The 21,152-nt window shown below is 72.0% G+C and overlaps 8 non-coding genes across 8 annotated transcripts; all 8 read left to right on the top strand.

Annotated features, from left to right (window-relative positions):
• The first annotated feature begins 1,495 nt into the window (after positions 1-1,495).
• On the top strand, positions 1,496-1,588 carry LOC146406712 (small nucleolar RNA SNORD116). The gene has a single exon (XR_014834375.1). It is a non-coding gene; the product is annotated as a small nucleolar RNA SNORD116 (small nucleolar RNA).
• Positions 1,589-4,212: 2,624 nt separating this feature from the next.
• Positions 4,213-4,305, top strand: LOC146406711 (small nucleolar RNA SNORD116). The gene has a single exon (XR_014834374.1). It is a non-coding gene; the product is annotated as a small nucleolar RNA SNORD116 (small nucleolar RNA).
• A 2,624-nt stretch (positions 4,306-6,929) lies between these two features.
• LOC146406710 (small nucleolar RNA SNORD116) lies at positions 6,930-7,022 on the top strand. Its single transcript, XR_014834373.1, has one exon. It is a non-coding gene; the product is annotated as a small nucleolar RNA SNORD116 (small nucleolar RNA).
• Positions 7,023-9,646: 2,624 nt separating this feature from the next.
• Positions 9,647-9,740, top strand: LOC146406709 (small nucleolar RNA SNORD116). Its single transcript, XR_014834095.1, has one exon. It is a non-coding gene; the product is annotated as a small nucleolar RNA SNORD116 (small nucleolar RNA).
• A 2,625-nt stretch (positions 9,741-12,365) lies between these two features.
• Positions 12,366-12,459, top strand: LOC146406708 (small nucleolar RNA SNORD116). Its single transcript, XR_014834093.1, has one exon. It is a non-coding gene; the product is annotated as a small nucleolar RNA SNORD116 (small nucleolar RNA).
• A 2,617-nt stretch (positions 12,460-15,076) lies between these two features.
• LOC146406707 (small nucleolar RNA SNORD116) lies at positions 15,077-15,170 on the top strand. The gene has a single exon (XR_014834087.1). It is a non-coding gene; the product is annotated as a small nucleolar RNA SNORD116 (small nucleolar RNA).
• A 2,625-nt stretch (positions 15,171-17,795) lies between these two features.
• LOC146406706 (small nucleolar RNA SNORD116) lies at positions 17,796-17,889 on the top strand. The gene has a single exon (XR_014834083.1). It is a non-coding gene; the product is annotated as a small nucleolar RNA SNORD116 (small nucleolar RNA).
• A 2,616-nt stretch (positions 17,890-20,505) lies between these two features.
• On the top strand, positions 20,506-20,599 carry LOC146406705 (small nucleolar RNA SNORD116). The gene has a single exon (XR_014834074.1). It is a non-coding gene; the product is annotated as a small nucleolar RNA SNORD116 (small nucleolar RNA).
• The last annotated feature ends 553 nt before the right edge of the window (positions 20,600-21,152 follow it).

Genomic DNA, 21,152 nt, shown 5'->3' with positions numbered 1-21,152 from the left:
GGCGTGAGTTTCGGTGCGAGGGTCCCGCTGGGCCCAGGGTCTAGTGCGTCTCCCGTGGAGATGCTGGTGCTGGAGTTAGGGAGGCCTGGGTGTGCATGGGTGTGCCACGCAAAGGAGAGGGTCCCATGGGGCACGGCGGGCCTTCCGGTGCTGGCGGCGGGGCTGTGGCGTGTGCCTTGCGTGGGGCCCGAGCGCCCAACTGGTGGCAGGCTCCGGGCGCCCGGCGGCAGGCGGTCTGTGCGGGTTGCGTTGTGTCCGGTGGACAGGCGGCAGCCGTGGGGCGGGGTTTGGGGCAGGCAGGCCTCCGGTGTCCCCAGAGTGCCCCGGGGAGACCTGCCTGAGGGACCCAGGTCCCGCGCGCCAGGGGGCCTGGTGTGGCGGGCCTGGAGGGTGAAGGGCGAGCGACCCGAGCCCACAGCCTGGCGGCAGGGGACGCCCCTGGCCATTGGCGGTCAGGGCGAGGTGCGGCCCTGCGGGGTCTCGCACAGGCTCCAGGGCCCTTGGGGTCCCGGAGGGTCGAGCAGAAGGGTCTGTGTTTTGCCCGGGGTCCTGAGAGCGTGCTGGGGATAGCAGGGGTGGAGTGCAGGTGTGCCCATGGGCGCCCCGGGTCCAGGGCCCGCGGAGCCGCTCTCGGGGCGGAGACCTTGCCCCCAGGGGCACGTCAGCGGTCCTGAGGTGAGGCTCCTGCAGAGCACTCTGGGCCGCGTGTGTCTCTCCCTGCGTGGGCAGGCAGTGTCGGTGGCCGGAGCGAGGGTGTTTTCCCATCGGGGTGAGAGGGAGAGCCCCAGGGTGGGCCTGGGGGCGGAATCGGACTCGGGGTTGGGGTGGACTCTTCTGAAGCTGGGAGGGGTGCGGGTGGGCAGGGCCTTAGGGAGCCTGAGGGAGGCGCGGTTCCTGGGGGAAGGGTGTGGCGAGGCGGCGGCAGCCCGCGTGGCGCTGTGGCGCCCCAGCGAAGGGGCAGTGCTGGCCACTCGTGTGGCCCTTTGGCTGCTGGCACCCAGTGAGAGGGGGGAGGCCAGGGACAGGTGGCAGCCAGGCTGCCCACAGGCCCTGGGCGGTGGGGGGCCCGGCCCCTGTGCCTTGGGCAGCCTGGCCCCTTGCTGAGGCGTGCTTGCGCGTGTCCGTTGTCGCCCTCACCCAGCTGCTGCGGCGGAGAGACGGAGGCCAGCGCGGGGAGCGGAAGCCGGAGCCTGTCGGGAGCGACCCCGGGAAGGCCAGTCCCTCCTGCCGGAGGGAGGCGTGTTGGCGTGCGGCCGGTGGCGGGATCGATGGCCACCTGGTAGGCGATGGTAAGCGGCAGTGGCCTGCGCCAAGGTAGCCCCCGGGGGGCGGTGTGTGGCGCCCGGACCCGCACCCTCTGCTCCCGGGGGTGGAGCTGACCTGCTTGCCCGCGGTTGGGCTCGGGAGCCTGCGGGCCGCGGCCAGGAGGGAGCTGGCTGGCCGTCCCGGCGGTGGGGGCTGTGGCGGTGGCCGTCCCGCGGGTGTGCCCGTGCTCGGATCGATGATGACACCCACAAACGCATTCCTTGGAAAATCTGAACAAAATGAGTGAGAACTCACTACCGTCTCCAATCGCAAACTGAGGTCCGGCACGTGGCTCCCACAGGGGACGTCGGGGGAGGGTCCCGTTGCCTTGGCTCCCTTGGGTGCGTGCAGCCGTGGGGCGCAGGTGGGGGCAGGCAGGCCTCCGGTGGCCCCGGAGGGCCATGGGGAGAGGAGCCTTGGGGCTGGCCTCCTCGAGGGCAGCCCCGGGGCCCCGGGGCCCCCGGTGCCCGGCGGCAAAGCCTTGGGAGTGGCAGGCCTAGTGTGGGGTGGGCTGCCTGTGGTGTGTGTGAGCGCCGCTGGGCTCTCAGGCCTGCGGCTGCCTCCTTGAGGCCTCCGCGGGGTCCTGCCCGCGGTGTCGGGCGCAGAGTGTGTCTGTAGGTTGCGGGTGAGCAGCGGGGGCCTTGGCCTTGGCGGGACTGCCGACCCAGGTTCTGGTGGGGAGAGAGGAGGCAGGCCGGGGGGCCTTGCCGAGATGGCCGTTTGGGCGGGGTCGGACGCCTTGGCCTGGGCCTTCACGGGGTCGGTGGGGCTGCCAGTGCCTGTCCCTTGCAGAGTCCTTGGTGGTCATCGAGAACCCTGGAGCCCCTGCGGCATTTCCCAGAGACGTGGAGGCGGTGGGCGCCAGGTGGCCCTGGGCGGTGCCGAGTCGGCCGCGGACTGGGGTCGAGAGAAGTGCAGGAGGGCCAGAGGTCCTGGGCCAGTGTGCGCAGAGCACCGTGAGGGGGAGTGTTGGGTGCCCGGGGCGGCAGTGCCTTCAGGGCGGCCTGGGCTATGATGTGGGATATCCTCAGAGATTTGGGCGGCGCGTGGAAGGCAGGACGGAGGGGTCCCGGGCACGTGAATGGGAGCTGGGTGCCTGTGCCCTGGCCGGTCATGGGTGCCGGCGGGGCATAGAAGTGTGAGCCCGCGGCCAGCTCCCGGGTCCGCTAAGGTGTCCACACACGGGGCTGGGCATTGAGGCCGTGCGGCGCCCCTGCCCTGGCTGAGGCCGTGTTCCCGGGGAGGGAGGACAGGGAGTTGCGCAGTGGGAGGCAGTGTGAGGTTGATACCCAGCAGAGCTAGCCACGCCTGCGGACTGGAGCCCAGCCGAGCTGGTGCCGGGCGGGAGCTGGTGGCAAGGAGGGAGTCTGCTGTGGAGGAAAGGGGGCAGGTGGCGGCGGAAGGGGCGTGAGGGCGTGAGTTTCGGTGCGAGGGTGCCGCTGGGCCCAGGGTCTAGTGCGTCTCCCGTGGAGATGCTGGTGCTGGAGTTAGGGAGGCCTGGGTGTGCATGGGTGTGGCACGCAAAGGAGAGGGTCCCATGGGGCCCGGCGGGCCTTCCGGTGCTGGCGGCGGGGCTGTGGCGTGTGCCTTGCGTGGGGCCCGAGCGCCCAACTGGTGGCAGGCTCCGGGCGCCCGGCGGCAGGCGGTCTGTGCGGGTTGCGTTGTGTCCGGTGGACAGGCGGCAGCCGTGGGGCGGGGTTTGGGGCAGGCAGGCCTCCGGTGTCCCCAGAGTGCCCCGGGGAGACCTGCCTGAGGGACCCAGGTCCCGCGCGCCAGGGAGCCTGGTGTGGCGGGCCTGGAGGGTGAAGGGCGAGCGACCCGAGCCCACAGCCTGGCGGCAGGGGACGCCCCTGGCCATTGGCGGTCAGGGCGAGGTGCGGCCCTGCGGGGTCTCGCCCAGGCTCCAGGGCCCTTGGGGTCCCGGAGGGTCCAGCAGAAGGGTCTGTGTTTTGCCCGGGGTCCTGAGAGCGTGCTGGGGATAGCAGGGGTGGAGTGCAGGTGTGCCCATGGGCGCCCCGGGTCCAGGGCCCGCGGAGCCGCTCTCGGGGCGGAGACCTTGCCCCCAGGGGCACGTCAGCGGTCCTGAGGTGAGGCTCCTGCAGAGCACTCTGGGCCGCGTGTGTCTCTCCCTGCGTGGGCAGGCAGTGTCGGTGGCCGGAGCGAGGGTGTTTTCCCATCGGGGTGAGAGGGAGAGCCCCAGGGTGGGCCTGGGGGCGGAATCGGACTCGGGGTTGGGGTGGACTCTTCTGAAGCTGGGAGGGGTGCGGGTGGGCAGGGCCTTAGGGAGCCTGAGGGAGGCGCGGTTCCTGGGGGAAGGGTGTGGCGAGGCGGCGGCAGCCCGCGTCAGGCTGTGGCGCCCCAGCGAAGGGGCAGTGCTGGCCACTCGTGTGGCCCTTTGGCTGCTGGCACCCAGTGAGAGGGGGGAGGCCAGGGACAGGTGGCAGCCAGGCTGCCCACAGGCCCTGGGCGGTGGGGGGCCCGGCCCCTGTGCCTTGGGCAGCCTGGCCCCTTGCTGAGGCGTGCTTGCGCGTGTCCGTTGTCGCCCTCACCCAGCTGCTGCGGCGGAGAGACGGAGGCCAGCGCGGGGAGCGGAAGCCGGAGCCTGTCGGGAGCGACCCCGGGAAGGCCAGTCCCTCCTGCCGGAGGGAGGCGTGTTGGCGTGCGGCCTGTGGCGGGATCGATGGCCACCTGGTAGGCGATGGTAAGCGGCAGTGGCCTGCGCCAAGGTAGCCCCCGGGGGGCGGTGTGTGGCGCCCGGACCCGCACCCTCTGCTCCCGGGGGTGGAGCTGACCTGCTTGCCCGCGGTTGGGCTCGGGAGCCTGCGGGCCGCGGCCAGGAGGGAGCTGGCTGGCCGTCCCGGCGGTGGGGGCTGTGGCGGTGGCCGTCCCGCGGGTGTGCCCGTGCTCGGATCGATGATGACACCCACAAACGCATTCCTTGGAAAATCTGAACAAAATGAGTGAGAACTCACTACCGTCTCCAATCGCAAACTGAGGTCCGGCACGTGGCTCCCACACGGGACGTCGGGGGAGGGTCCCGTTGCCTTGGCTCCCTTGGGTGCGTGCAGCCCTGGGGCGCAGGTGGGGGCAGGCAGGCCTCCGGTGGCCCCGGAGGGCCATGGGGAGAGGAGCCTTGGTGCTGGCCTCCTCGAGGGCAGCCCCGGGGCCCCGGGGCCCCCGGTGCCCGGCGGCAAAGCCTTGGGAGTGGCAGGCCCAGTGTGGGGTGGGCTGCCTGCGGTGTGTGTGAGCGCCGCTGGGCTCTCAGGCCTGCGGCTGCCTCCTTGAGGCCTCCGCGGGGTCCTGCCCGCGGTGTCGGGCGCAGAGGGTGTCTGTAGGTTGCGGGTGAGCAGCGGGGGCCTTGGCCTCGGCGGGACTGCCGACCCAGGTTCTGGTGGGGAGAGAGGAGGCAGGCCGGGGGGCCTTGCCGAGATGGCCGTTTGGGCGGGGTCGGACGCCTTGGCCTGGGCCTTCACGGGGTCGGTGGGGCTGCCAGTGCCTGTCCCTCGCAGAGTCCTTGGTGGTCATCGAGAACCCTGGAGCCCCTGCGGCATTTCCCAGAGACGTGGAGGCGGTGGGCGCCAGGTGGCCCTGGGCGGTGCCGAGTCGGCCGCGGACTGGGGTCGAGAGAAGTGCAGGAGGGCCAGAGGTCCTGGGCCAGTGTGCGCAGAGCACCGTGAGGGGGAGTGTTGGGTGCCCGGGGCGGCAGTGCCTTCAGGGCGGCCTGGGCTATGATGTGGGATATCCTCAGAGATTTGGGCGGCGCGTGGAAGGCAGGACGGAGGGGTCCCGGGCACGTGAATGGGAGCTGGGTGCCTGTGCCCTGGCCGGTCATGGGTGCCGGCGGGGCAGAGAAGTGTGAGCCCGCGGCCAGCTCCCGGGGCCGCTAAGGTGTCCACACACGGGGCTGGGCATTGAGGCCGTGCGGCGCCCCTGCCCTGGCTGAGGCCGTGTTCCCGGGGAGGGAGGACAGGGAGTTGCGCAGTGGGAGGCAGTGTGAGGTTGATACCCAGCAGAGCTAGCCACGCCTGCGGACTGGAGCCCAGCCGAGCTGGTGCCGGGCGGGAGCTGGTGGCAAGGAGGGAGTCTGCTGTGGAGGAAAGGGGGCAGGTGGCGGCGGAAGGGGCGTGAGGGCGTGAGTTTCGGTGCGAGGGTCCCGCTGGGCGCAGGGTCTAGTGCGTCTCCCGTGGAGATGCTGGTGCTGGAGTTAGGGAGGCCTGGGTGTGCATGGGTGTGCCACGCAAAGGAGAGGGTCCCATGGGGCCCGGCGGGCCTTCCGGTGCTGGCGGCGGGGCTGTGGCGTGTGCCTTGCGTGGGGCCCGAGCGCCCAACTGGTGGCAGGCTCCGGGCGCCCGGCGGCAGGCGGTCTGTGCGGGTTGCGTTGTGTCCGGTGGACAGGCGGCAGCCGTGGGGCGGGGTTTGGTTCAGGCAGGCCTCCGGTGTCCCCAGAGTGCCCCGGGGAGACCTGCCTGAGGGACCCAGGTCCCGCGCGCCAGGGGGCCTGGTGTGGCGGGCCTGGAGGGTGAAGGGCGAGCGACCCGAGCCCACAGCCTGGCGGCAGGGGACGCCCCTGGCCATTGGTGGTCAGGGCGAGGTGCGGCCCTGCGGGGTCTCGCACAGGCTCCAGGGCCCTTGGGGTCCCGGAGGGTCCAGCAGAAGGGTCTGGGTTTTGCCCGGGGTCCTGAGAGCGTGCTGGGGATAGCAGGGGTGGAGTGCAGGTGTGCCCATGGGCGCCCCGGGTCCAGGGCCCGCGGAGCCGCTCTCGGGGCGGAGACCTTGCCCCCAGGGGCACGTCAGCGGTCCTGAGGTGAGGCTCCTGCAGAGCACTCTGGGCCGCGTGTGTCTCTCCCTGCGTGGGCAGGCAGTGTCGGTGGCCGGAGCGAGGGTGTTTTCCCATCGGGGTGAGAGGGAGAGCCCCAGGGTGGGCCTGGGGGCGGAATCGGACTCGGGGTTGGGGTGGACTCTTCTGAAGCTGGGAGGGGTGCGGGTGGGCAGGGCCTTAGGGAGCCTGAGGGAGGCGCGGTTCCTGGGGGAAGGGTGTGGCGAGGCGGCGGCAGCCCGCGTGGCGCTGTGGCGCCCCAGCGAAGGGGCAGTGCTGGCCACTCGTGTGGCCCTTTGGCTGCTGGCACCCAGTGAGAGGGGGGAGGCCAGGGACAGTTGGCAGCCAGGCTGCCCACAGGCCCTGGGCGGTGGGGGGCCCGGCCCCTGTGCCTTGGGCAGCCTGGCCCCTTGCTGAGGCGTGCTTGCGCGTGTCCGTTGTCGCCCTCACCCAGCTGCTGCGGCGGAGAGACGGAGGCCAGCGCGGGGAGCGGAAGCCGGAGCCTGTCGGGAGCGACCCCGGGAAGGCCAGTCCCTCCTGCCGGAGGGAGGCGTGTTGGCGTGCGGCCTGTGGCGGGATCGATGGCCACCTGGTAGGCGATGGTAAGCGGCAGTGGCCTGCGCCAAGGTAGCCCCCGTGGGGCGGTGTGTGGCGCCCGGACCCGCACCCTCTGCTCCCGGGGATGGAGCTGACCTGCTTGCCCGCGGTTGGGCTCGGGAGCCTGCGGGCCGCGGCCAGGAGGGAGCTGGCTGGCCGGCCCGGCGGTGGGGGCTGTGGCGGTGGCCGTCCCGCGGGTGTGCCCGTGCTCGGATCGATGATGACACCCACAAACGCATTCCTTGGAAAATCTGAACAAAATGAGTGAGAACTCACTACCGTCTCCAATCGCAAACTGAGGTCCGGCACGTGGCTCCCACAGGGGCCGTCGGGGGAGGGTCCCGTTGCCTTGGCTCCCTTGGGTGCGTGCAGCCCTGGGGCGCAGGTGGGGGCAGGCAGGCCTCCGGTGGCCCCGGAGGGCCATGGGGAGAGGAGCCTTGGGGCTGGCCTCCTCGAGGGCAGCCCCGGGGCCCCGGGGCCCCCGGTGCCCGGCGGCAAAGCCTTGGGAGTGGCAGGCCCAGTGTGGGGTGGGCTGCCTGCGGTGTGTGTGAGCGCCGCTGGGCTCTCAGGCCTGCGGCTGCCTCCTTGAGGACTCCGCGGGGTCCTGCCCGCGGTGTCGGGCGCAGAGGGTGTCTGTAGGTTGCGGGTGAGCAGCGGGGGCCTTGGCCTCGGCGGGACTGCCGACCCAGGTTCTGGTGGGGAGAGAGGAGGCAGGCCGGGGGGCCTTGCCGAGATGGCCGTTTGGGCGGGGTCGGACGCCTTGGCCTGGGCCTTCACGGGGTCGGTGGGGCTGCCAGTGCCTGTCCCTCGCAGATTCCTTGGTGGTCATCGAGAACCCTGGAGCCCCTGCGGCATTTCCCAGAGACGTGGAGGCGGTGGGCGCCAGGTGGCCCTGGGCGGTGCCGAGTCGGCCGCGGACTGGGGTCGAGAGAAGTGCAGGAGGGCCAGAGGTCCTGGGCCAGTGTGCGCAGAGCACCGTGAGGGGGAGTGTTGGGTGCCCGGGGCGGCAGTGCCTTCAGGGCGGCCTGGGCTATGATGTGGGATATCCTCAGAGATTTGGGCGGCGCGTGGAAGGCAGGACGGAGGGGTCCCGGGCACGTGAATGGGAGCTGGGTGCCTGTGCCCTGGCCGGTCATGGGTGCCGGCGGGCCATAGAAGTGTGAGCCCGCGGCCAGCTCCCGGGGCCGCTAAGGTGTCCACACACGGGGCTGGGCATTGAGGCCGTGCGGCGCCCCTGCCCTGGCTGAGGCCGTGTTCCCGGGGAGGGAGGACAGGGAGTTGCGCAGTGGGAGGCAGTGTGAGGTTGATACCCAGCAGAGCTAGCCACGCCTGCGGACTGGAGCCCAGCCGAGCTGGTGCCGGGCGGGAGCTGGTGGCAAGGAGGGAGTCTGCTGTGGAGGAAAGGGGGCAGGTGGCGGCGGAAGGGGCGTGAGGGCGTGAGTTTCGGTGCGAGGGTCCCGCTGGGCCCAGGGTCTAGTGCGTCTCCCGTGGAGAGGCTGGTGCTGGAGTTAGGGAGGCCTGGGTGTGCATGGGTGTGGCACGCAAAGGAGAGGGTCCCATGGGGCCCGGCGGGCCTTCCGGTGCAGGCGGCGGGGCTGTGGCGTGTGCCTTGCGTGGGGCCCGAGCGCCCAACTGGTGGCAGGCTCCGGGCGCCCGGCGGCAGGCGGTCTGTGCGGGTTGCGTTGTGTCCGGTGGACAGGCGGCAGCCGTGGGGCGGGGTTTGGGGCAGGCAGGCCTCCGGTGTCCCCAGAGTGCCCCGGGGAGACCTGCCTGAGGGACCCAGGTCCCGCGCGCCAGGGGGCCTGGTGTGGCGGGCCTGGAGGGTGAAGGGCGAGCGACCCGAGCCCACAGCCTGGCGGCAGGGGACGCCCCTGGCCATTGGCGGTCAGGGCGAGGTGCGGCCCTGCGGGGTCTCGCACAGGCTCCAGGGCCCTTGGGGTCCCGGAGGGTCCAGCAGAAGGGTCTGTGTTTTGCCCGGGGTCCTGAGAGCGTGCTGGGGATAGCAGGGGTGGAGTGCAGGTGTGCCCATGGGCGCCCCGGGTCCAGGGCCCGCGGAGCCGCTCTCGGGGCGGAGACCTTGCCCCCAGGGGCACGTCAGCGGTCCTGAGGTGAGGCTCCTGCAGAGCACTCTGGGCCGCGTGTGTCTCTCCCTGCGTGGGCAGGCAGTGTCGGTGGCCGGAGCGAGGGTGTTTTCCCATCGGGGTGAGAGGGAGAGCCCCAGGGTGGGCCTGGGGGCGGAATCGGACTCGGGGTTGGGGTGGACTCTTCTGAAGCTGGGAGGGGTGCGGGTGGGCAGGGCCTTAGGGAGCCTGAGGGAGGCGCGGTTCCTGGGGGAAGGGTGTGGCGAGGCGGCGGCAGCCCGCGTCGCGCTGTGGCGCCCCAGCGAAGGGGCAGTGCTGGCCACTCGTGTGGCCCTTTGGCTGCTGGCACCCAGTGAGAGGGGGGAGGCCAGGGACAGGTGGCAGCCAGGCTGCCCACAGGCCCTGGGCGGTGGGGGGCACGGCCCCTGTGCCTTGGGCAGCCTGGCCCCTTGCTGAGGCGTGCTTGCGTGTGTCCGTTGTCGCCCTCACCCAGCTGCTGCGGCGGAGAGACGGAGGCCAGCGCGGGGAGCGGAAGCCGGAGCCTGTCGGGAGCGACCCCGGGAAGGCCAGTCCCTCCTGCCGGTGGGAGGCGTGTTAGCGTGCGGCCGGTGGCGGGATCGATGGCCACCTGGTAGGCGATGGTAAGCGGCAGTGGCCTGCGCCAAGGTAGCCCCCGGGGGGCGGTGTGTGGCGCCCGGACCCGCACCCTCTGCTCCCGGGGGTGGTGCTGACCTGCTTGCCCGTGGTTGGGCTCGGGAGCCTTCGGGCCGCGGCCAGGAGGGAGCTGGCTGGCCGTCCCGGCGGTGGGGGCTGTGGCGGTGGCCGTCCCGCGGGTGTGCCCGTGCTCGGATCGATGATGACACCCACAAACGCATTCCTTGGAAAATCTGAACAAAATGAGTGAGAACTCACTACCGTCTCCTCATCGCAAACTGAGGTCCGGCACGTGGCTCCCACAGGGGACGTCTGGGGAGAGTCCCGTTGCCTTGGCGTCCTTGGGTGCGTGCAGCCCTGGGGCGCAGGTGGGGGCAGGCAGGCCTCCGGTGGCCCCAGAGGGCCATGGGGAGAGGAGCCTTGGGGCTGGCCTCCTCGAGGGCAGCCCCGGGGCCCCGGGGCCCCCGGTGCCGGGCGGGAAAGCCTTGGGAGTGGCAGGCCCAGTGTGGGGTGGGCTGCCTGCGGTGTGTGTGAGCGCCGCTGGGCTCTCAGGCCTGCGGCTGCCTCCTTGAGGCCTCCGCGGGGTCCTGCCCGCGGTGTCGGGCGCAGAGGGTGTCTGTAGGTTGCGGGTGAGCAGCGGGGGCCTTGGCCTCGGCGGGACTGCCGACCCAGGTTCTGGTGGGGAGAGAGGAGGCAGGCCGGGGGGCCTTGCCGAGATGGCCGTTTGGGCGGGGTCGGACGCCTTGGCCTGGGCCTTCACGGGGTCGGCGGGGCTGCCAGTGCCTTTCCCTCGCAGAGTCCTTGGTGGTCATCGAGAACCCTGGAGCCCCTGCGGCATTTCCCAGAGACGTGGAGGCGGTGGGGCGCCAGGTGGCCCTGGGCGGTGCCGAGTCGGCCGCGGACTGGGGTCGAGAGAAGTGCAGGAGGGCCAGAGGTCCTGGGCCAGTGTGCGCAGAGCACCGTGAGGGGGAGTGTTGGGTGCCCGGGGCGGCAGTGCCTTCAGGGCGGCCTGGGCTATGATGTGGGATATCCTCAGAGATTTGGGCGGCGCGTGGAAGGCAGGACGGAGGGGTCCCGGGCACGTGAATGGGAGCTGGGTGCCTGTGCCCTGGCCGGTCATGGGTGCCGGCGGGCCATAGAAGTGTGAGCCCGCGGCCAGCTCCCGGGGCCGCTAAGGTGTCCACACACGGGGCTGGGCATTGAGGCCGTGCGGCGCCCCTGCCCTGGCTGAGGCCGTGTTCCTGGGGAGGGAGGACAGGGAGTTGCGCAGTGGGAGGCAGTGTGAGGTTGATACCCAGCAGAGCTAGCCACGCCTGCGGACTGGAGCCCAGCCGAGCTGGTGCCGGGCGGGAGCTGGTGGCAAGGAGGGATTCTGCTGTGGAGGAAAGGGGGCAGGTGGCGGCGGAAGGGGCGTGAGGGCGTGAGTTTCGGTGCGAGGGTGCCGCTGGGCCCAGGGTCTGGTGCCTCTCCCGTGGAGATGCTGGTGCTGGAGTTAGGGAGGCCTGGGTGTGCATGGGTGTGGCACGCAAAGGAGAGGGTCCCATGGGGCCCGGCGGGCCTTCCGGTGCTGGCGGCGGGGCTGTGGCGTGTGCCTTGCGTGGGGCCCGAGCGCCCAACTGGTGGCAGGCTCCGGGCGCCCGGCGGCAGGCGGTCTGTGCGGGTTGCGTTGTGTCCGGTGGACAGGCGGCAGCCGTGGGGCGGGGTTTGGGGCAGGCAGGCCTCCGGTGTCCCCAGAGTGCCCCGGGGAGACCTGCCTGAGGGACCCAGGTCCCGCGCGCCAGGGGGCCTGGTGTGGCGGGCCTGGAGGGTGAAGGGCGAGCGACCCGAGCCCACAGCCTGGAGGCAGGGGACGCCCCTGGCCATTGGCGGTCAGGGCGAGGTGCGGCCCTGCGGGGTCTCGCACAGGCTCCAGGGCCCTTGGGGTCCCGGAGGGTCCAGCAGAAGGGTCTGTGTTTTGCCCGGGGTCCTGAGAGCGTGCTGGGGATAGCAGGGGTGGAGTGCAGGTGTGCCCATGGGCGCCCCGGGTCCAGAGCCCGCGGAGCCGCTCTCGGGGCGGAGACCTTGCCCCCAGGGGCACGTCAGCGGTCCTGAGGTGAGGCTCCTGCAGAGCACTCTGGGCCGCGTGTGTCTCTCCCTGCGTGGGCAGGCAGTGTCGGTGGCCGGAGCGAGGGTGTTTTCCCATCGGGGTGAGAGGGAGAGCCCCAGGGTGGGCCTGGGGGCGGAATCGGACTGGGGGTTGGGGTGGACTCTTCTGAAGCTGGGAGGGGTGCGGGTGGGCAGGGCCTTAGGGAGCCTGAGGGAGGCGCGGTTCCTGGGGGAAGGGTGTGGCGAGGCGGCGGCAGCCCGTGTCGCGCTGTGGCGCCCCAGGGAAGGGGCAGTGCTGGCCACTCGTGTGGCCCTTTGGCTGCTGGCACCCAGTGAGAGGGGGGAGGCCAGGGACAGGTGGCAGCCAGGCTGCCCACAGGCCCTGGGCGGTGGGGGGCACGGCCCCTGTGCCTTGGGCAGCCTGGCCCCTTGCTGAGGCGTGCTTGCGCGTGTCCGTTGTCGCCCTCACCCAGCTGCTGCGGCGGAGAGACGGAGGCCAGCGCGGGGAGCGGAAGCCGGAGCCTGTCGGGAGCGACCCCGGGAAGGCCAGTCCCTCCTGCCGGAGGGAGGCGTGTTGGCGTGCGGCCGGTGGCGGGATCGATGGCCACCTGGTAGGCGATGGTAAGCGGCAGTGGCCTGCGCCAAGGTAGCCCCCGGGGGGCGGTGTGTGGCGCCCGGACCCGCACCCTCTGCTCCCGGAGGTGGAGCTGACCTGCTTGCCCGCGGTTGGGCTCGGGAGCCTGCGGGCCGCGGCCAGGAGGGAGCTGGCTGGCCGTCCCGGCGGTGGGGGCTGTGGCGGTGGCCGTCCCGCGCGTGTGCCCGTGCTCGGATCGATGATGACACCCACAAACGCATTCCTTGGAAAATCTGAACAAAATGAGTGAGAACTCACTACCGTCTCCTCATCGCAAACTGAGGTCCGGCACGTGGCTCCCACAGGGGACGTCGGGGGAGGGTCCCGTTGCCTTGGCTCCCTTGGGTGCGTGCAGCCCTGGGGCGCAGGTGGGGGCAGGCAGGCCTCCGGTGGCCCCGGAGGGCCATGGGGAGAGCAGCCTTGGGGCTGGCCTCCTCGAGGGCAGCCCCGGGGCCCCGGGGCCCCCGGTGCCCGGCGGCAAAGCCTTGGGAGTGGCAGGCCCAGTGTGGGGTGGGCTGCCTGCGGTGTGTGTGAGCGCCGCTGGGCTCTCAGGCCTGCGGCTGCCTCCTTGAGGCCTCCGCGGGGTCCTGCCCGCGGTGTCGGGCGCAGAGGGTGTCTGTAGGTTGCGGGTGAGCAGCGGGGGCCTTGGCCTCGGCGGGACTGCCGACCCAGGTTCTGGTGGGGAGAGAGGAGGCAGGCCGGGGGGCCTTGCCGAGATGGCCGTTTGGGCGGGGTCGGACGCCTTGGCCTGGGCCTTCACGGGGTCGGTGGGGCTGCCAGTGCCTGTCCCTCGCAGAGTCCTTGGTGGTCATCGAGAACCCTGGAGCCCCTGCGGCATTTCCCAGAGAGGTGGAGGCGGTGGGGCGCCAGGTGGCCCTGGGCGGGGCCGAGTCGGCCTCGGACTGGGGTCGAGAGAAGTGCAGGAGGGCCAGAGGTCCTGGGCCAGTGTGCGCAGAGCACCGTGAGGGGGAGTGTTGGGTGCCCGGGGCGGCAGTGCCTTCAGGGCGGCCTGGGCTATGATGTGGGATATCCTCAGAGATTTGGGCGGCGCGTGGAAGGCAGGACGGAGGGGTCCCGGGCACGTGAATGGGAGCTGGGTGCCTGTGCCCTGGCCGGTCATGGGTGCCGGCGGGGCAGAGAAGTGTGAGCCCGCGGCCAGCTCCCGGGGCCGCTAAGGTGTCCACACAAGGGGCTGGGCATTGAGGCCGTGCGGCGCCCCTGCCCTTGCTGAGGCCGTGTTCCCGGGGAGGGAGGACAGGGAGTTGCGCAGTGGGAGGCAGTGTGAGGTTGATACCCAGCAGAGCTAGCCACGCCTGCGGACTGGAGCCCAGCCGAGCTGGTGCCGGGCGGGAGCTGGTGGCAAGGAGGGAGTCTGCTGTGGAGGAAAGGGGGCAGGTGGCGGCGGAAGGGGCGTGAGTTTCGGTGCGAGGGTCCCGCTGGGCCCAGGGTCTGGTGCGTCTCCCGTGGAGATGCTGGTGCTGGAGTTAGGGAGGCCTGGGTGTGCATGGGTGTGCCACGCAAAGGAGAGGGTGCCATGGGGCCCGGCGGGCCTTCCGGTGCTGGCGGCGGGGCTGTGGCGTGTGCCTTGCGTGGGGCCCGAGCGCCCAACTGGTGGCAGGCTCCGGGCGCCCGGCGGCAGGCGGTCTGTGCGGGTTGCGTTGTGTCCGGTGGACAGGCGGCAGCCGTGGGGCGGGGTTTGGGGCAGGCAGGTCTCCGGTGTCCCCACAGTGCCCCGGGGAGACCTGCCTGAGGGACCCAGGTCCCGCGCGCCAGGGGGCCTGGTGTGGCGGGCCTGGAGGGTGAAGGGCGAGCGACCCGAGCCCACAGCCTGGCGGCAGGGGACGCCCCTGGCCATTGGCGGTCAGGGCGAGGTGCGGCCCTGCGGGGTCTCGCACAGGCTCCAGGGCCCTTGGGGTCCCGGAGGGTCCAGCAGAAGGGTCTGTGTTTTGCCCGGGGTCCTGAGAGCGTGCTGGGGATAGCAGGGGTGGAGTGCAGGTGTGCCCATGGGCGCCCCGGGTCCAGGGCCCGCGGAGCCGCTCTCGGGGCGGAGACCTTGCCCCCAGGGGCACGTCAGCGGTCCTGAGCTGAGGCTCCTGCAGAGCACTCTGGGCCGCGTGTGTCTCTCCCTGCGTGGGCAGGCAGTGTCGGTGGCCGGAGCGAGGGTGTTTTCCCATCGGGGTGAGAGGGAGAGCCCCAGGGTGGGCCTGGGGGCGGAATCGGACTCGGGGTTGGGGTGGACTCTTCTGAAGCTGGGAGGGGTGCGGGTGGGCAGGGCCTTAGGGAGCCTGAGGGAGGCGCGGTTCCTGGGGGAAGGGTGTGGCAAGGCGGCGGCAGCCCGCGTCGCGCTGTGGCGCCCCAGCGAAGGGGCAGTGCTGGCCACTCGTGTGGCCCTTTGGCTGCTGGCACCCAGTGAGAGGGGGGAGGCCAGGGACAGGTGGCAGCCAGGCTGCCCACAGGCCCTGGGCGGTGGGGGGCCCGGCCCCTGTGCCTTGGGCAGCCTGGCCCCTTGCTGAGGTGTGCTTGCGTGTGTCCGTTGTCGCCCTCACCCAGCTGCTGCGGCGGAGAGACGGAGGCCAGCGCGGGGAGCGGAAGCCGGAGCCTGTCGGGAGCGACCCCGGGAAGGCCAGTCCCTCCTGCCGGTGGGAGGCGTGTTAGCGTGCGGCCGGTGGCGGGATCGATGGCCACCTGGTAGGCGATGGTAAGCGGCAGTGGCCTGCGCCAAGGTAGCCCCCGGGGGGCGGTGTGTGGCGCCCGGACCCGCACCCTCTGCTCCCGGGGGTGGAGCTGACCTGCTTGCCCGTGGTTGGGCTCGGGAGCCTTCGGGCCGCGGCCAGGAGGGAGCTGGCTGGCCGTCCCGGCGGTGGGGGCTGTGGCGGTGGCCGTCCCGCGGGTGTGCCCGTGCTCGGATCGATGATGACACCCACAAACGCATTCCTTGGAAAATCTGAACAAAATGAGTGAGAACTCACTACCGTCTCCTCATCGCAAACTGAGGTCCGGCACGTGGCTCCCACAGGGGACGTCGGGGGAGGGTCCCGTTGCCTTGGCTCCCTTGGGTGCGTGCAGCCCTGGGGCGCAGGTGGGGGCAGGCAGGCCTCCGGTGGCCCCAGAGGGCCATGGGGACAGGAGCCTTGGGGCTGGCCTCCTCGAGGGCAGCCCCGGGGCCCCGGGGCCCCCGGTGCCGGGCGGGAAAGCCTTGGGAGTGGCAGGCCCAGTGTGGGGTGGGCTGCCTGCGGTGTGTGTGAGCGCCGCTGGGCTCTCAGGCCTGCGGCTGCCTCCGTGAGGCCTCCGCGGGGTCCTGCCCGCGGTGTCGGGCGCAGAGGGTGTCTGTAGGTTGCGGGTGAGCAGCGGGGGCCTTGGCCTCGGCGGGACTGCCGACCCAGGTTCTGGTGGGGAGAGAGGAGGCAGGCCGGGGGGCCTTGCCGAGATGGCCGTTTGGGCGGGGTCGGACGCCTTGGCCTGGGCCTTCACGGGGTCGGCAGGGCTGCCAGTGCCTTTCCCTCGCAGAGTCCTTGGTGGTCATCGAGAACCCTGGAGCCCCTGCGGCATTTCCCAGAGACGTGGAGGCGGTGGGGCGCCAGGTGGCCCTGGGCGGGGCCGAGTCGGCCGCGGACTGGGGTCGAGAGAAGTGCAGGAGGGCCAGAGGTCCTGGGCCAGTGTGCGCAGAGCACCGTGAGGGGGAGTGTTGGGTGCCCGGGGCGGCAGTGCCTTCAGGGCGGCCTGGGCTATGATGTGGGATATCCTCAGAGATTTGGGCGGCGCGTGGAAGGCAGGACGGAGGGGTCCCGGGCACGTGAATGGGAGCTGGGTGCCTGTGCCCTGGCCGGTCATGGGTGCCGGCGGGCCATAGAAGTGTGAGCCCGCGGCCAGCTCCCGGGGCCGCTAAGGTGTCCACACACGGGGCTGGGCATTGAGGCCGTGCGGCGCCCCTGCCCTGGCTGAGGCCGTGTTCCTGGGGAGGGAGGACAGGGAGTTGCGCAGTGGGAGGCAGTGTGAGGTTGATACCCAGCAGAGCTAGCCACGCCTGCGGACTGGAGCCCAGCCGAGCTGGTGCCGGGCGGGAGCTGGTGGCAAGGAGGGAGTCTGCTGTGGAGGAAAGGGGGCAGGTGGCGGCGGAAGGGGCGTGAGGGCGTGAGTTTCGGTGCGAGGGTCCCGCTGGGCCCAGGGTCTGGTGCCTCTCCCGTGGAGATGCTGGTGCTGGAGTTAGGGAGGCCTGGGTGTGCATGGGTGTGCCACGCAAAGGAGAGGGTCCCATGGGGCCCGGCGGGCCTTCCGGTGCTGGCGGCGGGGCTGTGGCGTGTGCCTTGCGTGGGGCCCGAGCGCCCAACTGGTGGCAGGCTCCGGGCGCCCGGCGGCAGGCGGTCTTTGCGGGTTGCGTTGTGTCCGGTGGACAGGCGGCAGCCGTGGGGCGGGGTTTGGGGCAGGCAGGCCTCCGGTGTCCCCAGAGTGCCCCGGGGAGACCTGCCTGAGGGACCCAGGTCCCGCGCGCCAGGGGGCCTGGTGTGGCGGGCCTGGAGGGTGAAGGGCGAGCGACCCGAGCCCACAGCCTGGCGGCAGGGGACGCCCCTGGCCATTGGCGGTCAGGGCGAGGTGCGGCCCTGCGGGGTCTCGCACAGGCTCCAGGGCCCTTGGGGTCCCGGAGGGTCCAGCAGAAGGGTCTGTGTTTTGCCCGGGGTCCTGAGAGCGTGCTGGGGATAGCAGGGGTGGAGTGCAGGTGTGCCCATGGGCGCCCCGGGTCCAGAGCCCGCGGAGCCGCTCTCGGGGCGGAGACCTTGCCCCCAGGGGCACGTCAGCGGTCCTGAGGTGAGGCTCCTGCAGAGCACTCTGGGCCGAGTGTGTCTCTCCCTGCGTGGGCAGGCAGTGTCGGTGGCCGGAGCGAGGGTGTTTTCCCATCGGGGTGAGAGGGAGAGCCCCAGGGTGGGCCTGGGGGCGGAATCGGACTGGGGGTTGGGGTGGACTCTTCTGAAGCTGGGAGGGGTGCGGGTGGGCAGGGCCTTAGGGAGCCTGAGGGAGGCGCGGTTCCTGGGGGAAGGGTGTGGCGAGGCGGCGGCAGCCCGTGTCGCGCTGTGGCGCCCCAGGGAAGGGGCAGTGCTGGCCACTCGTGTGGCCCTTTGGCTGCTGGCACCCAGTGAGAGGGGGGAGGCCAGGGACAGGTGGCAGCCAGGCTGCCCACAGGCCCTGGGCGGTGGGGGGCCCGGCCCCTGTGCCTTGGGCAGCCTGGCCCCTTGCTGAGGCGTGCTTGCGCGTGTCCGTTGTCGCCCTCACCCAGCTGCTGCGGCGGAGAGACGGAGGCCAGCGCGGGGAGCGGAAGCCGGAGCCTGTCGGGAGCGACCCCGGGAAGGCCAGTCCCTCCTGCCGGTGGGAGGCGTGTTGGCGTGCGGCCGGTGGCGGGATCGATGGCCACCTGGTAGGCGATGGTAAGCGGCAGTGGCCTGCGCCAAGGTAGCCCCCGGGGGGCGGTGTGTGGCGCCCGGACCCGCACCCTCTGCTCCCGGGGGTGGAGCTGACCTGCTTGCCCGCGGTTGGGCTCGGGAGCCTGCGGGCCGCGGCCAGGAGGGAGCTGGCTGGCCGTCCCGGCGGTGGGGGCTGTGGCGGTGGCCGTCCCGCGGGTGTGCCCGTGCTCGGATCGATGATGACACCCACAAACGCATTCCTTGGAAAATCTGAACAAAATGAGTGAGAACTCACTACCGTCTCCTCATCGCAAACTGAGGTCCGGCACGTGGCTCCCACAGGGGCCGTCGGGGGAGGGTCCCGTTGCCTTGGCTCCCTTGGGTGCGTGCAGCCCTGGGGCGCAGGTGGGGGCAGGCAGGCCTCCGGTGGCCCCGGAGGGCCATGGGGAGAGGAGCCTTGGGGCTGGCCTCCTCGAGTGCAGCCCCGGGGCCCCGGGGCCCCGGTGCCCGACGGGAAAGCCTTGGGAGTGGCAGGCCCAGTGTGGGGTGGGCTGCCTGCGGTGTGTGTGAGCGCCGCTGGGCTCTCAGGCCTGCGGCTGCCTCCTTGAGGCCTCCGCGGGGTCCTGCCCGCGGTGTCGGGCGCAGAGGGTGTCTGTAGGTTGCGGGTGAGCAGCGGGGGCCTTGGCCTCGGCGGGACTGCCGACCCAGGTTCTGGTGGGGAGAGAGGAGGCAGGCCGGGGGGCCTTGCCGAGATGGCCGTTTGGGCGGGGTCGGACGCCTTGGCCTGGGCCTTCACGGGGTCGGTGGGGCTGCCAGTGCCTGTCCCTCGCAGAGTCCTTGGTGGTCATCGAGAACCCTGGAGCCCCTGCGGCATTTCCTAGAGACGTGGAGGCGGTGGGGCGCCAGGTGGCCCTGGGCGGGGCCGAGTCGGCCTCGGACTGGGGTCGAGAGAAGTGCAGGAGGGCCAGAGGTCCTGGGCCAGTGTGCGCAGAGCACCGTGAGGGGGAGTGTTGGGTGCCCGGGGCGGCAGTGCCTTCAGGGCGGCCTGGGCTATGATGTGGGATATCCTCAGAGATTTGGGCGGCGCGTGGAAGGCAGGACGGAGGGGTCCCGGGCACGTGAATGGGAGCTGGGTGCCTGTGCCCTGGCCGGTCATGGGTGCCGGCGGGGCAGAGAAGTGTGAGCCCGCGGCCAGCTCCCGGGGCCGCTAAGGTGTCCACACAAGGGGCTGGGCATTGAGGCCGTGCGGCGCCCCTGCCCTTGCTGAGGCCGTGTTCCCGGGGAGGGAGGACAGGGAGTTGCGCAGTGGGAGGCAGTGTGAGGTTGATACCCAGCAGAGCTAGCCACGCCTGCGGACTGGAGCCCAGCCGAGCTGGTGCCGGGCGGGAGCTGGTGGCAAGGAGGGAGTCTGCTGTGGAGGAAAGGGGGCAGGTGGCGGCGGAAGGGGCGTGAGTTTCGGTGCGAGGGTCCCGCTGGGCCCAGGGTCTGGTGCGTCTCCCGTGGAGATGCTGGTGCTGGAGTTAGGGAGGCCTGGGTGTGCATGGGTGTGCCACGCAAAGGAGAGGGTGCCATGGGGCCCGGCGGGCCTTCCGGTGCTGGCGGCGGGGCTGTGGCGTGTGCCTTGCGTGGGGCCCGAGCGCCCAACTGGTGGCAGGCTCCGGGCGCCCGGCGGCAGGCGGTCTGTGCGGGTTGCGTTGTGTCCGGTGGACAGGCGGCAGCCGTGGGGCGGGGTTTGGGGCAGGCAGGTCTCCGGTGTCCCCACAGTGCCCCGGGGAGACCTGCCTGAGGGACCCAGGTCCCGCGCGCCAGGGGGCCTGGTGTGGCGGGCCTGGAGGGTGAAGGGCGAGCGACCCGAGCCCACAGCCTGGCGGCAGGGGACGCCCCTGGCCATTGGCGGTCAGGGCGAGGTGCGGCCCTGCGGGGTCTCGCACAGGCTCCAGGGCCCTTGGGGTCCCGGAGGGTCCAGCAGAAGGGTCTGTGTTTTGCCCGGGGTCCTGAGAGCGTGCTGGGGATAGCAGGGGTGGAGTGCAGGTGTGCCCATGGGCGCCCCGGGTCCAGGGCCCGCGGAGCCGCTCTCGGGGCGGAGACCTTGCCCCCAGGGGCACGTCAGCGGTCCTGAGCTGAGGCTCCTGCAGAGCACTCTGGGCCGCGTGTGTCTCTCCCTGCGTGGGCAGGCAGTGTCGGTGGCCGGAGCGAGGGTGTTTTCCCATCGGGGTGAGAGGGAGAGCCCCAGGGTGGGCCTGGGGGCGGAATCGGACTCGGGGTTGGGGTGGACTCTTCTGAAGCTGGGAGGGGTGCGGGTGGGCAGGGCCTTAGGGAGCCTGAGGGAGGCGCGGTTCCTGGGGGAAGGGTGTGGCAAGGCGGCGGCAGCCCGCGTCGCGCTGTGGCGCCCCAGCGAAGGGGCAGTGCTGGCCACTCGTGTGGCCCTTTGGCTGCTGGCACCCAGTGAGAGGGGGGAGGCCAGGGACAGGTGGCAGCCAGGCTGCCCACAGGCCCTGGGCGGTGGGGGGCCCGGCCCCTGTGCCTTGGGCAGCCTGGCCCCTTGCTGAGGTGTGCTTGCGTGTGTCCGTTGTCGCCCTCACCCAGCTGCTGCGGCGGAGAGACGGAGGCCAGCGCGGGGAGCGGAAGCCGGAGCCTGTCGGGAGCGACCCCGGGAAGGCCAGTCCCTCCTGCCGGTGGGAGGCGTGTTAGCGTGCGGCCGGTGGCGGGATCGATGGCCACCTGGTAGGCGATGGTAAGCGGCAGTGGCCTGCGCCAAGGTAGCCCCCGGGGGGCGGTGTGTGGCGCCCGGACCCGCACCCTCTGCTCCCGGGGGTGGAGCTGACCTGCTTGCCCGTGGTTGGGCTCGGGAGCCTTCGGGCCGCGGCCAGGAGGGAGCTGGCTGGCCGTCCCGGCGGTGGGGGCTGTGGCGGTGGCCGTCCCGCGGGTGTGCCCGTGCTCGGATCGATGATGACACCCACAAACGCATTCCTTGGAAAATCTGAACAAAATGAGTGAGAACTCACTACCGTCTCCTCATCGCAAACTGAGGTCCGGCACGTGGCTCCCACAGGGGACGTCGGGGGAGGGTCCCGTTGCCTTGGCTCCCTTGGGTGCGTGCAGCCCTGGGGCGCAGGTGGGGGCAGGCAGGCCTCCGGTGGCCCCAGAGGGCCATGGGGACAGGAGCCTTGGGGCTGGCCTCCTCGAGGGCAGCCCCGGGGCCCCGGGGCCCCCGGTGCCGGGCGGGAAAGCCTTGGGAGTGGCAGGCCCAGTGTGGGGTGGGCTGCCTGCGGTGTGTGTGAGCGCCGCTGGGCTCTCAGGCCTGCGGCTGCCTCCGTGAGGCCTCCGCGGGGTCCTGCCCGCGGTGTCGGGCGCAGAGGGTGTCTGTAGGTTGCGGGTGAGCAGCGGGGGCCTTGGCCTCGGCGGGACTGCCGACCCAGGTTCTGGTGGGGAGAGAGGAGGCAGGCCGGGGGGCCTTGCCGAGATGGCCGTTTGGGCGGGGTCGGACGCCTTGGCCTGGGCCTTCACGGGGTCGGCGGGGCTGCCAGTGCCTTTCCCTCGCAGAGTCCTTGGTGGTCATCGAGAACCCTGGAGCCCCTGCGGCATTT

The sequence above is a fragment of the Sus scrofa genome, chromosome 1, assembly GCF_054392235.1.
Source record: "Sus scrofa isolate SSC_HxYL_T2T_F1_AM1 chromosome 1, Sscrofa_HxYL_maternal_Yorkshire_Landrace_v2.0, whole genome shotgun sequence".
Taxonomy (NCBI): Eukaryota; Metazoa; Chordata; class Mammalia; order Artiodactyla; family Suidae; genus Sus; species Sus scrofa.
Note: the sequence above shows the minus strand (reverse complement) of the source record. Positions and strands in the feature narration are given on the sequence as shown.